Source organism: Acromyrmex echinatior, chromosome 11 (genome assembly GCF_024713525.1).
Source record: "Acromyrmex echinatior isolate Ae372 chromosome 11, ASM2471352v2, whole genome shotgun sequence".
Taxonomy (NCBI): Eukaryota; Metazoa; Arthropoda; class Insecta; order Hymenoptera; family Formicidae; genus Acromyrmex; species Acromyrmex echinatior.
In genome coordinates this window covers 12,025,603-12,036,984 of record NC_141862.1, presented here as the reverse complement: position 1 = coordinate 12,036,984, position 11,382 = coordinate 12,025,603, and the positions used below count along the sequence as shown (strand labels likewise).

General features: G+C 34.0%; 1 long non-coding RNA gene across 1 annotated transcript; it reads right to left on the bottom strand.

Annotated features, from left to right (window-relative positions):
- Positions 1 to 2,932: 2,932 nt before the first annotated feature.
- On the bottom strand, positions 2,933 to 10,487 carry LOC105144277 (uncharacterized). The gene is made up of 3 exons (XR_845886.2): positions 9,468 to 10,487; positions 3,546 to 3,608; positions 2,933 to 3,482 (listed from the first exon to the last, which is right to left on the bottom strand). It is a non-coding gene; the product is annotated as an uncharacterized LOC105144277 (long non-coding RNA).
- Positions 10,488 to 11,382: the final 895 nt, after the last annotated feature.

Here is an 11,382-nt window from a genome sequence, read left to right as displayed (position 1 = left end):
GTGTTTCTCTCGGTGAGCATCAAGCCATGTTTACGATTAGCTTAAAACATTTGAACTAAGTCTTTACTGCAGCAACAATGAGAAATTTTTTATTACTCGCTGCATATTTTCAAATTACGAACATCTTCTCTTGATTGGAAACACGCGACAAACTATAAGTTTTGTCGCTAGCAACAAAAACGTATTAAAGCCATTACGATAAGAGATTAACTTTAATCTCGGTTTAAATTATTTACTTTCAATAAATAAATATTTAATTAATAAAAAAAAAGTGATTGTTAAATCAAATTAACATTTTTTTTTGTACCAAATAAATATATTTTTATATTTAATAAATATTTAGTTGGTACTATTCAAATAAATATTTATTCAATTTAGGATACTTTTTTCTTAGTGTGATAATTGAAAATATTTATACTTAAAGGACTTCTACTCTTCTGTTGTGACATGTTGACGCGTATTTCTCATTGTTCTTTCATATTTACCGATTAGAAACATATGATAAGCAGTAACTCTTGTTGCTAACAACAAAAACATTAAGGCTGGTATTCATAGTTGGTTTTTAAAATATTTCAAGACCGTCTTAATTAAATAATGTCTTAAGATTCTGATGCAGCCCTCTGATTGGTTCATAACATTTCAAGAATGAACTTAAGATTGTTTTAAATATAAGAATTGATTATATTATGAATACTAACCTAAGAAACTTTCAGCAACAAACAATTTCGGGACATGGAAGATCAATAAAAAGTTTCTTGCCAAGGACATAAGTTCAAATTTTGTTGTTATCAGCTGTGATAGCTTCGTACGTCCCGTTTCTTTTTCTTTTTCACATGTATTTTTTATTCTTATTAATCAGATACGTTCTCTGTTATTTGTATCTTCGTATTATTTTACCTGTCACATTTCCTTATACTTGTTTAACGCATCACTTGGTATAATTTATATTTTTAGAGGACTTGTTCTAAATTGAATATAAATAAACGTTTTGTTTATTTACATATCTAACTACGAGTATGTATTTATCAGTATTTATACACAAGGCCACTGCACTAGCGTTACCCGACTCGAAATTCGTTTATTATAATATATAGGACTATAAACTATGCTCAACGATGACAACGGTCGTTCAAAATGTGCGTAGCGTAACGTCGTCATTAAAAATATATTTATTGTAGAGACTTGATTACGTTAACATTAGTAAAACAAGGCGTCATTATTAATTGTTTCTATTTCTGAAATACTATTTCTTGTATATGAAAGATACACGCAAAACAATATTTTGCTCCTTCAACTAGAATTATAACTGCTTTTTGTATCTGAGAAAATTATATATCATGCGCACAGAATTTATACCACACATCATATTTAATATCCAATATTGCAGTACTTGCTTTTTATTTATTTTAGCTATTTTTCGTACTTAGATAATTTTCGCTTTAACTGCAAGGTCACTTTTTTGAGTGTAAAATTCTGAATTTTTTAACTTTTTAATTATGTTATTTTTTATGACAAAATTTAAATATTTGATTTTTATCGCTCATTTGTTATTTTTATAATTTACTCGCTTAATTTTTTTTAGTGAGCAAAAAATTGATACATTCAATCCTAAGACGTTGCACGTTTTTGGATGGGACACTCGACGCGGTTCATCAACTTATCGACAACTTATCGAATAATGATTATGGGACATGCTGAGCAACTTTGATTAAGGAAATCGATTACGAGACAGTCACGGGAAAAATTTTCGTAATAGTGTGTCACACATAGCGCGACATACACGATTCACGGAATGAAATTTGCTATGAATGCGAGTCATCATCCTTTAAAATAACTTTCTGAACGTTATGACGATGTTGCATATGTTTCATACAATAAAATGCGGCCGTGCATTGTGCAAAGAGATATTTCCCAAGAAACTCTATTGTCATTGCAGAAAGATGTATGAATAAAAAGCAAGTTTTTCTTAAAAAAGGCACGAAGGTCTGCCTCAAGTATGTTGAGCTGGAAAGAGCGTTTAAGTCAATACGATGGGATGCGTATTCATCATTCGTGATATTTAATACGTGAAACTATTTATAGTTAAATGTCGTGTACGCTTAAAAAATCATTTACATGTAAAATCAAGAGATGTACAGCTGCAAATATATATATATATATATATTTTTTTTTTTCACAAAGCATTCTTTTAAGCGACACGCTAACAACGTATTCTTTAGAGGAAGTAGAACGGTAAAAATTTGAAGCGAGAAATAAACAATAAAAATTCTTGCAAAATTTTTTTAAATGGAAATATGTTTCAATAAAACAACAATAATCGATTGAACTAACTTATTGTAAAATATATCGAAAGCTTTCCTTTTATTTCGTTAATTAATATATCATATATCTAAAAATTATGTATAACCACAATATTTTAATTCAAGGCGATTTAATAAAGCATCTTTAACGAGATGACTTTCTTCACGTTAATCTACAGAGATCCTTAAATAAAAGATTGAACATACGTTTGGTCCACCATATTTTGTAAGATATAAGATATTCAGTATTTATTTAGTGTATCTATCTCATTTTATCTTAAGCAAGTTTTGAAAAATAAATTTAATAAATAAAAAACGAACCAATCAGAAGTTGTCTAAACATTGTCCAATTTCTTACTTAAGGTTCTCCGTAGTCAATCGAGTGCGATTTTGCTAGGCTCGCCTTGGACGAGTACACGCCCACGCGTGCAATCGACAATGATAATAATGATGTCCAATGTTGGAAGCACCGTGTTGTACTGACGAACGTGTCTCGCGTTGGGAAAACGTTCGCTTCGCTGGAGGCATCTCGTCGATCAATTCTGCGAAATTAAAAAAGAAGATGCGTACGACAGTGATGGTTTTAGAATTGATCACACGATGCGACACTGCGCGCTCCAAACGTATTCTAGTTTTTATTTTTTTTTTTTCTTGGAAACGTATCGTTGATTCGTTTCCCTAAGGAATACACCAAAGATGATGAACACATAAAAGTCAATAAAAAATTAAAATGATTTTATTCTGATATTTTTACATCAAACATCAATAAACATCATCAAACATCAAATTTCATAATAAAAAAAATCATCATTTTAACTTTCATAATATCAAGTGAAGTCATTTTGACTTTCTCCCGACTGGGACATTATTCTGTAACTTGTCTTTGCACGCTTACCGATCGTTGCGCAGATATTTTATATGGTGAAAAAGCTGCGCAATAATAACTATCGATAGGCGTGTAAAACAATTACAGAATAGCGTCTCTAGTGTGTTCCCTGGGTTAATGAATTTTAGTATTTTGGATAATGACATCACGTGAAGGAAGAATGAATCCGAGGATGAATCCGGATTTTTGATGTCGTAGAAATGCCAAGCGAGAGATGAGTAGTCCAGCGATCTGCCGCTCGAAGATTCTCCGATCGATTCTTTAGATCGAAAATAGATGGTCAGGGCGAATGACGTCTGATTTCGAAAAAAAGAGATTTATAGAAGAGAATTAATAAGGTTGCCCAGAACTGATCTTACCACGTGTATCCATTGGCCGATATCAGATGTCGACTGCTTCATAATTGATTGCTTCATAATTAACTGCAATAATTACGATTCTGTATTGCTGACCTAATGACCCCCTATATGTTACCAATGTTTTCAACGATTTTTCTTTTCGTTCTTACTGATTATGGTATATCAAGAAGCGAAGAGGATATTCGTAATTTGCAATCTACTGCCGGAAGTTACGTGGGCGGCGGTCGACCGTAAAGCACACAGCGACAACTCCTACCGTTTCGATAGTCGCTTTATCGCGATGCACGATGAATTTATTTTTTTTCCTGCCTTCGTCTTCCTCTCGTTTTATCTAATCCCGACGCGACGGAAAACTGACGTGCTACGGCGCGATAAAATGCTTCCTCTCATTAGTATCGGCGCGTTTCCGCTTCGACGATAGATCTTAGCGGGTCTAGGTCGAAATACCAGACTCGTAACCCGTAATTGGAACATATACAGATCCTGGTGGCTCTGAGAATAATTTTATGTTTCACCATCTTATTTTTCAGAGTGTTGTTCTATTCATGGAAAGAACGATTTTGTTAAAGTATCAAAATTTAGCTAGATATAAATTTGAATCGAAGAATTGTGCTAATTGATAACTAGCGTTGATTTCTATTGCCTGTACTTTATGTTATTATCATATATTATCATATATTATATTTCTTTGTTCAATTAAAGGAATCTATAAAAAAACTTATTAATTTTTTTTTGTTTGTAATTTCTCATAAATTTGAAAATTTTTATTAAACTATCGAAATAATTATGTAAAACGCTCAAGTTGGTTGCCAGAATGTCGAAACTTTTTGTAGTATTTCGTAATACGCTTGAATTTTTTACAAAATTATTCATCAAAATAATTATGTTTGGCCAACAAAGTCTTACTTTCAGATCTGCTTCTATTTATAATAAATTTTTAAATATTTTAGTAAAATGTTTTTTTTTTTCATGTTATGACATAAGCAAAAAGAACGATTCTGCTAAAGTATCTAAAAATTTAGCTAAATGCAAATCTGAAAATGATTTTATAAGATTACCAAAATAATTATGCAGGATGCTCGAGCTAGTTGCTTGAATGTCAAAATTTTTGGCAAAATTTCATTGCTCATTATATGTCTCACTTTCCTACATAATTATTTGTTGATTCAAACAAATTGTCAGATTTGTATTTTGTTGAATTTTTTTAATATTAATTTTTTAAATATTCAACAAAATCGTTCTTTCTGTGTATATATATATATATATATATATATATATATATATATATATATACATATACGCTAAGAAGTGTACAATTTTTTATAATTAAACCTGGCGTTCCATTTTTCGATAGACTTTAGCTTTCTCTCTCTTTCTAACTCTCTTATTCTTACTTATATTCTTACTCTTTTACTATTTTGTTTATCCATTAGATAAATTATCATATAATTTATCTGAAGAAAACAATATTAAATAAAAATCGACCAGTGATAAAACTTCTTCTATATAATAACATTTAATAATATAAAAGCTTTACAAAAAATTCATTTTTAAAAATATGTGTTCCTATTACGGATTAAATTAATTATATATTCTTATGATGTTCTCTCTCTCTCTCTCTCTCTCTCTCTCTCTCTCCCCCTGACGATCGCCCAAGTCGCCAATACATCGATTCCGAGTGCGTCTATCATTATTCTTATACGCGTTTAACGCGCGTGATTAGCAATTTAATGAAGTCTCGTGGATCGTAGCATCAAAGATGTTTTAAAAATAAACCTATAGCCCGCTAGATCGAAATAAATTCCGGAATCTCGAATTTATTTACTTTGTCGCTCCAATAATCAATCGAAGCGAATGCTTGAGACTTGAGATCGTAAAGATATAATAACGACTTCACGATCGAGAATATTATACAAGCTTGTCAGGCTCGCGGGCAGCAATAAGTTATTTACGATATTATTTATAGGTACGTAATACATATGGATGTAATCGCGATAAGGCCAGGCCAATTTCAATTCTGTCGCTTCTGATATCGTGACTTTTGATACCGTCGCGTGTATGCGACGCATTGATTGCGATGGTTTGCGGAATAAACGGCCAACACATTCCCCACATTGTCGGTAATTACATCCATTGACGTCGATGCTTCCTATTTTTCCTTATTTTTCTCAACATTATTCATTCTCGTCTCTCTCGTCTTCATTCGCAATTGACCGAGGCGGCGATAAGCGGATCCATGGATGGATAAACGGATCGTGGCGGAGGGAGTTCGGAGATCCGCGCTTTCGAAACTCGACGTTTGAAAACGCGCGAATTGCGAGCGGCAAATAAGCGCTAACGAGCCGTCAACTTGCTCGAGTAAATGGATAGCTATTGACATAAGTGTGGAAATTTTTCAACGACCGCGTTTGGGTCGACGAACGACGCGTTGACTTCGAAAAGATTGGGATCGCTGCGTGATGCACGCGGTGGATCCGATGACAACGAATATGATCGAAAAATGCGCAGTTTTTCAGCCGCGTGTTATGGATATAGGATTACCATATCTGCAAAGAAAGAATGATTTTGCTAAAGTAGGCCTGTCCAATTTGAGCTCCGGAGCCAAAAGCAAGTTTATTGAGTAATATTTAAATGCCCTATTTGATTGTACAAGTATCAAAACAGGTTTAATTGAGGTTAAAAGAGATTCGAAGTAGAACTAAAATTTCAACTCGGGAGATTTTAGGAACTATAAAGTGTTGATAAGCGTCACTCGGATGCGTGTCAACATTTTACAGTCCCCGAAATTTTATTGAATTTTTTTTGCGTCGATGGCTTTGCGATTTGATTCCAGAGCTCAAATTGAACAGGCTTGTGTTAACGCATCTAGTTAGATACAGATTTGAAAATAATTTTATTAGATCATCAAAATAATAATAGCGTAGAAATCTCAAGTATGAACAATTGTACTGCAAAAAGTTTTCATTCTAGCAATCAATTGGAATATTCTACACAATTATTTTAATAGCCAACAAAATTATTTTCAGATCTGTATCTAAATTTTTAAATACTTCAGCAAAATCGTTCTTTCCGTGTGAATTATAAGAAGATTACATATAAAGAAAGAATATAGTTTTGTTGAAGTATCTAAAAATTTAGCTAGATATAAATCAGAAAGTAATTTGGTTGGATTATCAAAATAATTATGTAGGACGTTTAATATAAAAAATTCCTGCACCATTGTGTGCTCATCATACTTGAGCTTCCTACATAATTTTTCTAATCCCAACAAACTTGTTTTCAAACTTGTTTTCTTTTTCAACTCTTTTTCAAGACACTTGCTCAATTTGCATTCTTTAGAGCGTCTAATTCCACTCTAGAGAATTCAGAGACGTTTTAATTCCAAAAAGAGTACATGTCTTCTTAAAAGAATGTGGCTGGTGACTCTTGGAGGATATGATCTTCGAGGGGGGGGGGGGGGGAATTGTGATAGTCGAAAAAAGGACCCATCCCACTCCGGCTCCGCCGTTCTCTCGCTTCGTCGTCGGTCCCACGCCGCGCACTTACAACCGTAAAAGCGTGTACGCATAGCGGACAGGCGAGCAAGCAAAGCAAGCAAGTCAGGCAGGCAGGGGGGCAGGCAGGAGGGCAGGCAACATGGTATGCGTTGGCCGCGGAGAGCGAACGCTCGGAGGTCACCATTGACGCAAATCTATCCGAGTGTCACGTGAGCGCGGCCGCTGAAACACAATATACACACGCGATGGACGACAACGGCACGGCCAGCCGCTCCACCATTCCATTAAATCCATGCCTCCTCCATCCGTATATATTATATATTTATGCGACTAGCGATGGGACCGAGCCGGCGTCCGCGCACCGAGATGATGAGTGTACCTTGAGAATTTTGAGTCGAGAACTTTACGCCGTGTCGAAAGTCTCGACTCAATTTTCAATCGAAAATATAGAGAAGAGAAGAATGGGGGAGATTCTGTATATGTGAGGCCGATGATATACTTCTAGGTGATAGTAGGTGATACGTATAGGATAGGGTCGTTCTTGTTCAAACGGTAGAAATTTTCTCTCGGAATAGGATCAGGATTTGTTAGTCTCGGACTCGGTTCGGACGCGATGACGTACCGATAACATCTCGCCTGAGTGTCGTTCCCATCGCTATTTCGACGAGGACAGAAGGAAGGACGGGAGGAAGAAGGCGGGAGTAGATATACTGCACTCCGCGGCCCACCCACGTTACGATATAATAGGCAATTAATGGCCGGTGGACCGGCCGATCCTCGCTGAATGCCAATCGGCCACGGGAAGCGCCACGCTGGACGAAGCGTGTTGTTTAACCCTTTGCGCTCTGCCCGGAACGTGCTCCATATGGCAACGTGAATTGCCGGAGAGGTCTCTCTCTTGGCTATAATTAGAACGCCACACTCGTGCAAAGCACGCTAAGTCGTTTTAATACCGTCGATTCGACCTTTAGACACGTCTTTCGTCTCCGATTCTTCCAATCGCTCGCGCCGTTCGTGTATGTTTCCCCTGTTTACAAACGTTTCCGAATAACCGTGGCATTTTCCTTTTTTTGGTAATGAAAGATCGACATTAAGACATACTCCATATGTATCGTGATAACGTCAGCAAGGACCTTGTGTTTTAGCCTAGTTTCAGTCCTATCAGATAGAACACAAATGCACGCATTTTTGAGCATAAGAGAGAGAGAGAGAGAGAGAGGGGGGGGGGAGAATATCCTCTACTTCTTATCATTTTCTTAATTAGGTCAATGTCATCGCACAACGATCCGTTGCTTTCTTTAACTAACCTCGTAACGTCATTGTACCTGTCAACCCAAAGGTTGACTAATTGATTCATAAACGAGCGAAATAATTTGTCTTAAGTATATGACGTCTTACAGAATCATATTTGCGTGGAAAAGATTTATTTACGTATCTAAAAATTTACATATAGATCTGAAAATAATTTTGTTTGACCATCAAAATAATTATGTGCATGACATTCGAATTGGTTGTTAAAATGTTAAAACTTTTTGCGTGTTATCATCAACGTTTAAACGTTCTGTATAATTATTTTGATGATTCAACAAAATTATTTTCAGATCTGAATCTAGATATATTTTTAGATATTCATTAGCAAAACTTTCCGTGTGACAAACCTATAAATTGGAAAAAATACTAAATTTTAATAAATATTTATTGAATAGTTCTACTTGTATGTAAATATTTATTAGATAAACATATATTGTTTGTTGAAAAAATGATTAATTTGATTTAACTGTCATTTTTTATTGAGTAGATATTAATTTATTATAAGTAAATATTTATTATTTAACGAAATATGGTAGCGTTAGTTTTGATAAATTATTAAAATTTAGTAAATTTTTTTCAGTGTATATATTAATTTTTTTCGAGTATTACGTTAACGAGTGGATTAAAAGATATAAACAATATTAAATGAAAATTAATCGAGAAACGTTCAACAATAAATAAGTGAAGAAACCATTCGTTCACGGCGGGTTTTAGTGTCTGACATATTTTGGCGTAAATTTTGCAATTTCAAGTAAACAGCGATTATCGATTTTGAAACACTGTCTTAAACTGAAAGACTAAACAAGACTCTTAAACAAGAGTACGTAATATTATATATTAAATCGCTTGTCAATTTAATATTACTCATGCTAATAATGAGCGTCTTTAGAACTGAGAATATCGGCAAAAATATCGATGTGTAGTTTGCTTGAACTGGAAATTAAAATTTCAAAAATATTAGGCACTAAAACCTTTAATCGAACATAGTCCTCTTCGCTTTGTGTTAAAAATTTATAAATATTTTGTGCAATAGTATTCTAAGACGTAAGATTAGATTAATTTTAAATTAATTAGAATATGAATATTCTTTTATCATTGTAAGAAAGATACGTACCTCTAAGTGAAAAATATAAGTATATTTATATACATATTATTTTGTCTTTCTACATTTTTATACTTTTAGTCTAACTGTCACTTATCTTTCAAGCTCATTTGCGCTACTATTGTCGTCGATAATGCCAGCTCACTAACCGTCTACTAGAGACAGCGGCTTTTTAAAAAACCATCACTCTCATCCTCGTTTATCCGCAATTTACTCATCGCAATGGAACTTTATTAAAGTTCCAGCGCGTCTATAGCTCTCCAGAAGAATTCTCAAGGCGAAAAACAAGCGGACAGCACGATGTAACAATGCCTTCGACGTTAATGGCGGATGGCACAATGGTGTTGCAATAGGAGGATTATGCAACGATCAACGTTACACACACGACCGTGCTACGGTATTCAAACTCGGCCGAAAGCAAAACATTATTCAACATAAATGACAAAAAGGTCAAAAAGATTACAAGCGTAACAGGAGAGGTAATTTCCCACACGGAGAAAAATAGATAGCCTTACAAGTCTAATAAAAATATTCTGACTATTTTTGTCTTACAAATCTAATGGAAATATTCTGACTAGTTTTGCTTTACAAGTCTAATGGAAATATTCTGGCTATTACGAAAAAAATACACTCTTGGAGATTCGAAATAACACCTAATTGAGTGTTAACTCCCAAATAAACCTCCAACTTGAGGTTAACGCTTAATTTGAGTGTCATTTCGAACCGTCGAAGAGTGTATTTTTTTGTAAGGATTTTCCCGGAAGTTATGATAAACTTTACTTGCTTAAAAGTAAAAAAAATACTGGAAGCGTAAGATAAAAAGTACATTACAATTATAGTACAGTCCGTTCAAGTGAATATACTTTCCAGTAAAGTGAATCGTACTATTCTCGAGACTGTAAGCACAAATAATTCTCAAGAATATCTCTTTGTACATTTGCATTTTTTACCGCACTACAATAAAATAAAGAATTATCAGCGCTAAAGCAAAAATAAATTCTATGAAATGTGTGATAATTTATAGATGATTAAGAATTAACAAATTACACAATAAAATCTTAAATATTTCTTTGAAAAGTACTAAGAAAACATTCACTTACTTAATAAAAACAAAAGATGAGAAAGTTAAATAAAATTAATTTCTTTTTATATCAGATAAATCTATGTTTAGTAAATATTGACATAGAATTATTCAAACAAATATTTATTAAAATTTAGTACTTTTTTTCAATGTAGCACATATTCGGCGCAAAATGCATGAGCCGGTAAGAAATATCGGTTAAAAATGATTATTTATTTTTCTTTTCCGAAGAAATGCAAGTTTTTTACAACTTTAATTACATCGATGGGCATTACGAGTCGCAGATCATCTCGTCGAAACGCTTCGATAAACGTGTCGCACCGCACGGGTGTTACTTGCGTGCGTTTTGCGCTCATCGCAGAAATTAAGTCGTATTATCTTCAATCGTCGTACGCCTGCAAATGAAATCCGAGGAGAACGCGCGTGGCGAAGGGAGGTCTATTATCTTATTTATTCGTGTGCTTACGTACGATTACGATACGCAAATATTCAACGGCGATCCTCCGTGATGATGTACTCGATGCGCGCGATTTTCTTTTGCCGCCGGAAGAAAGTAACGGCGAGACTTCGTGATTTGTCGTAGTAAAGCATCACACCGGAAAACGTATATACTTTCATTATGATAAATTGCTATAATTGATATAATCGTATCTTGTTACGACCAGGAAATATTATTAGACATAATTAACAAAAAATTATATAATTTCATGTAGAGGTAATATCTACAACGCAAAATGTAATAGTAATATACAGATATACAGCGTGTTATTTTAAATCAATTATGATATGATAATATCCTCGATTGATCGTATTTGTAGTCCGTGCATATACGATGAAATTTATATG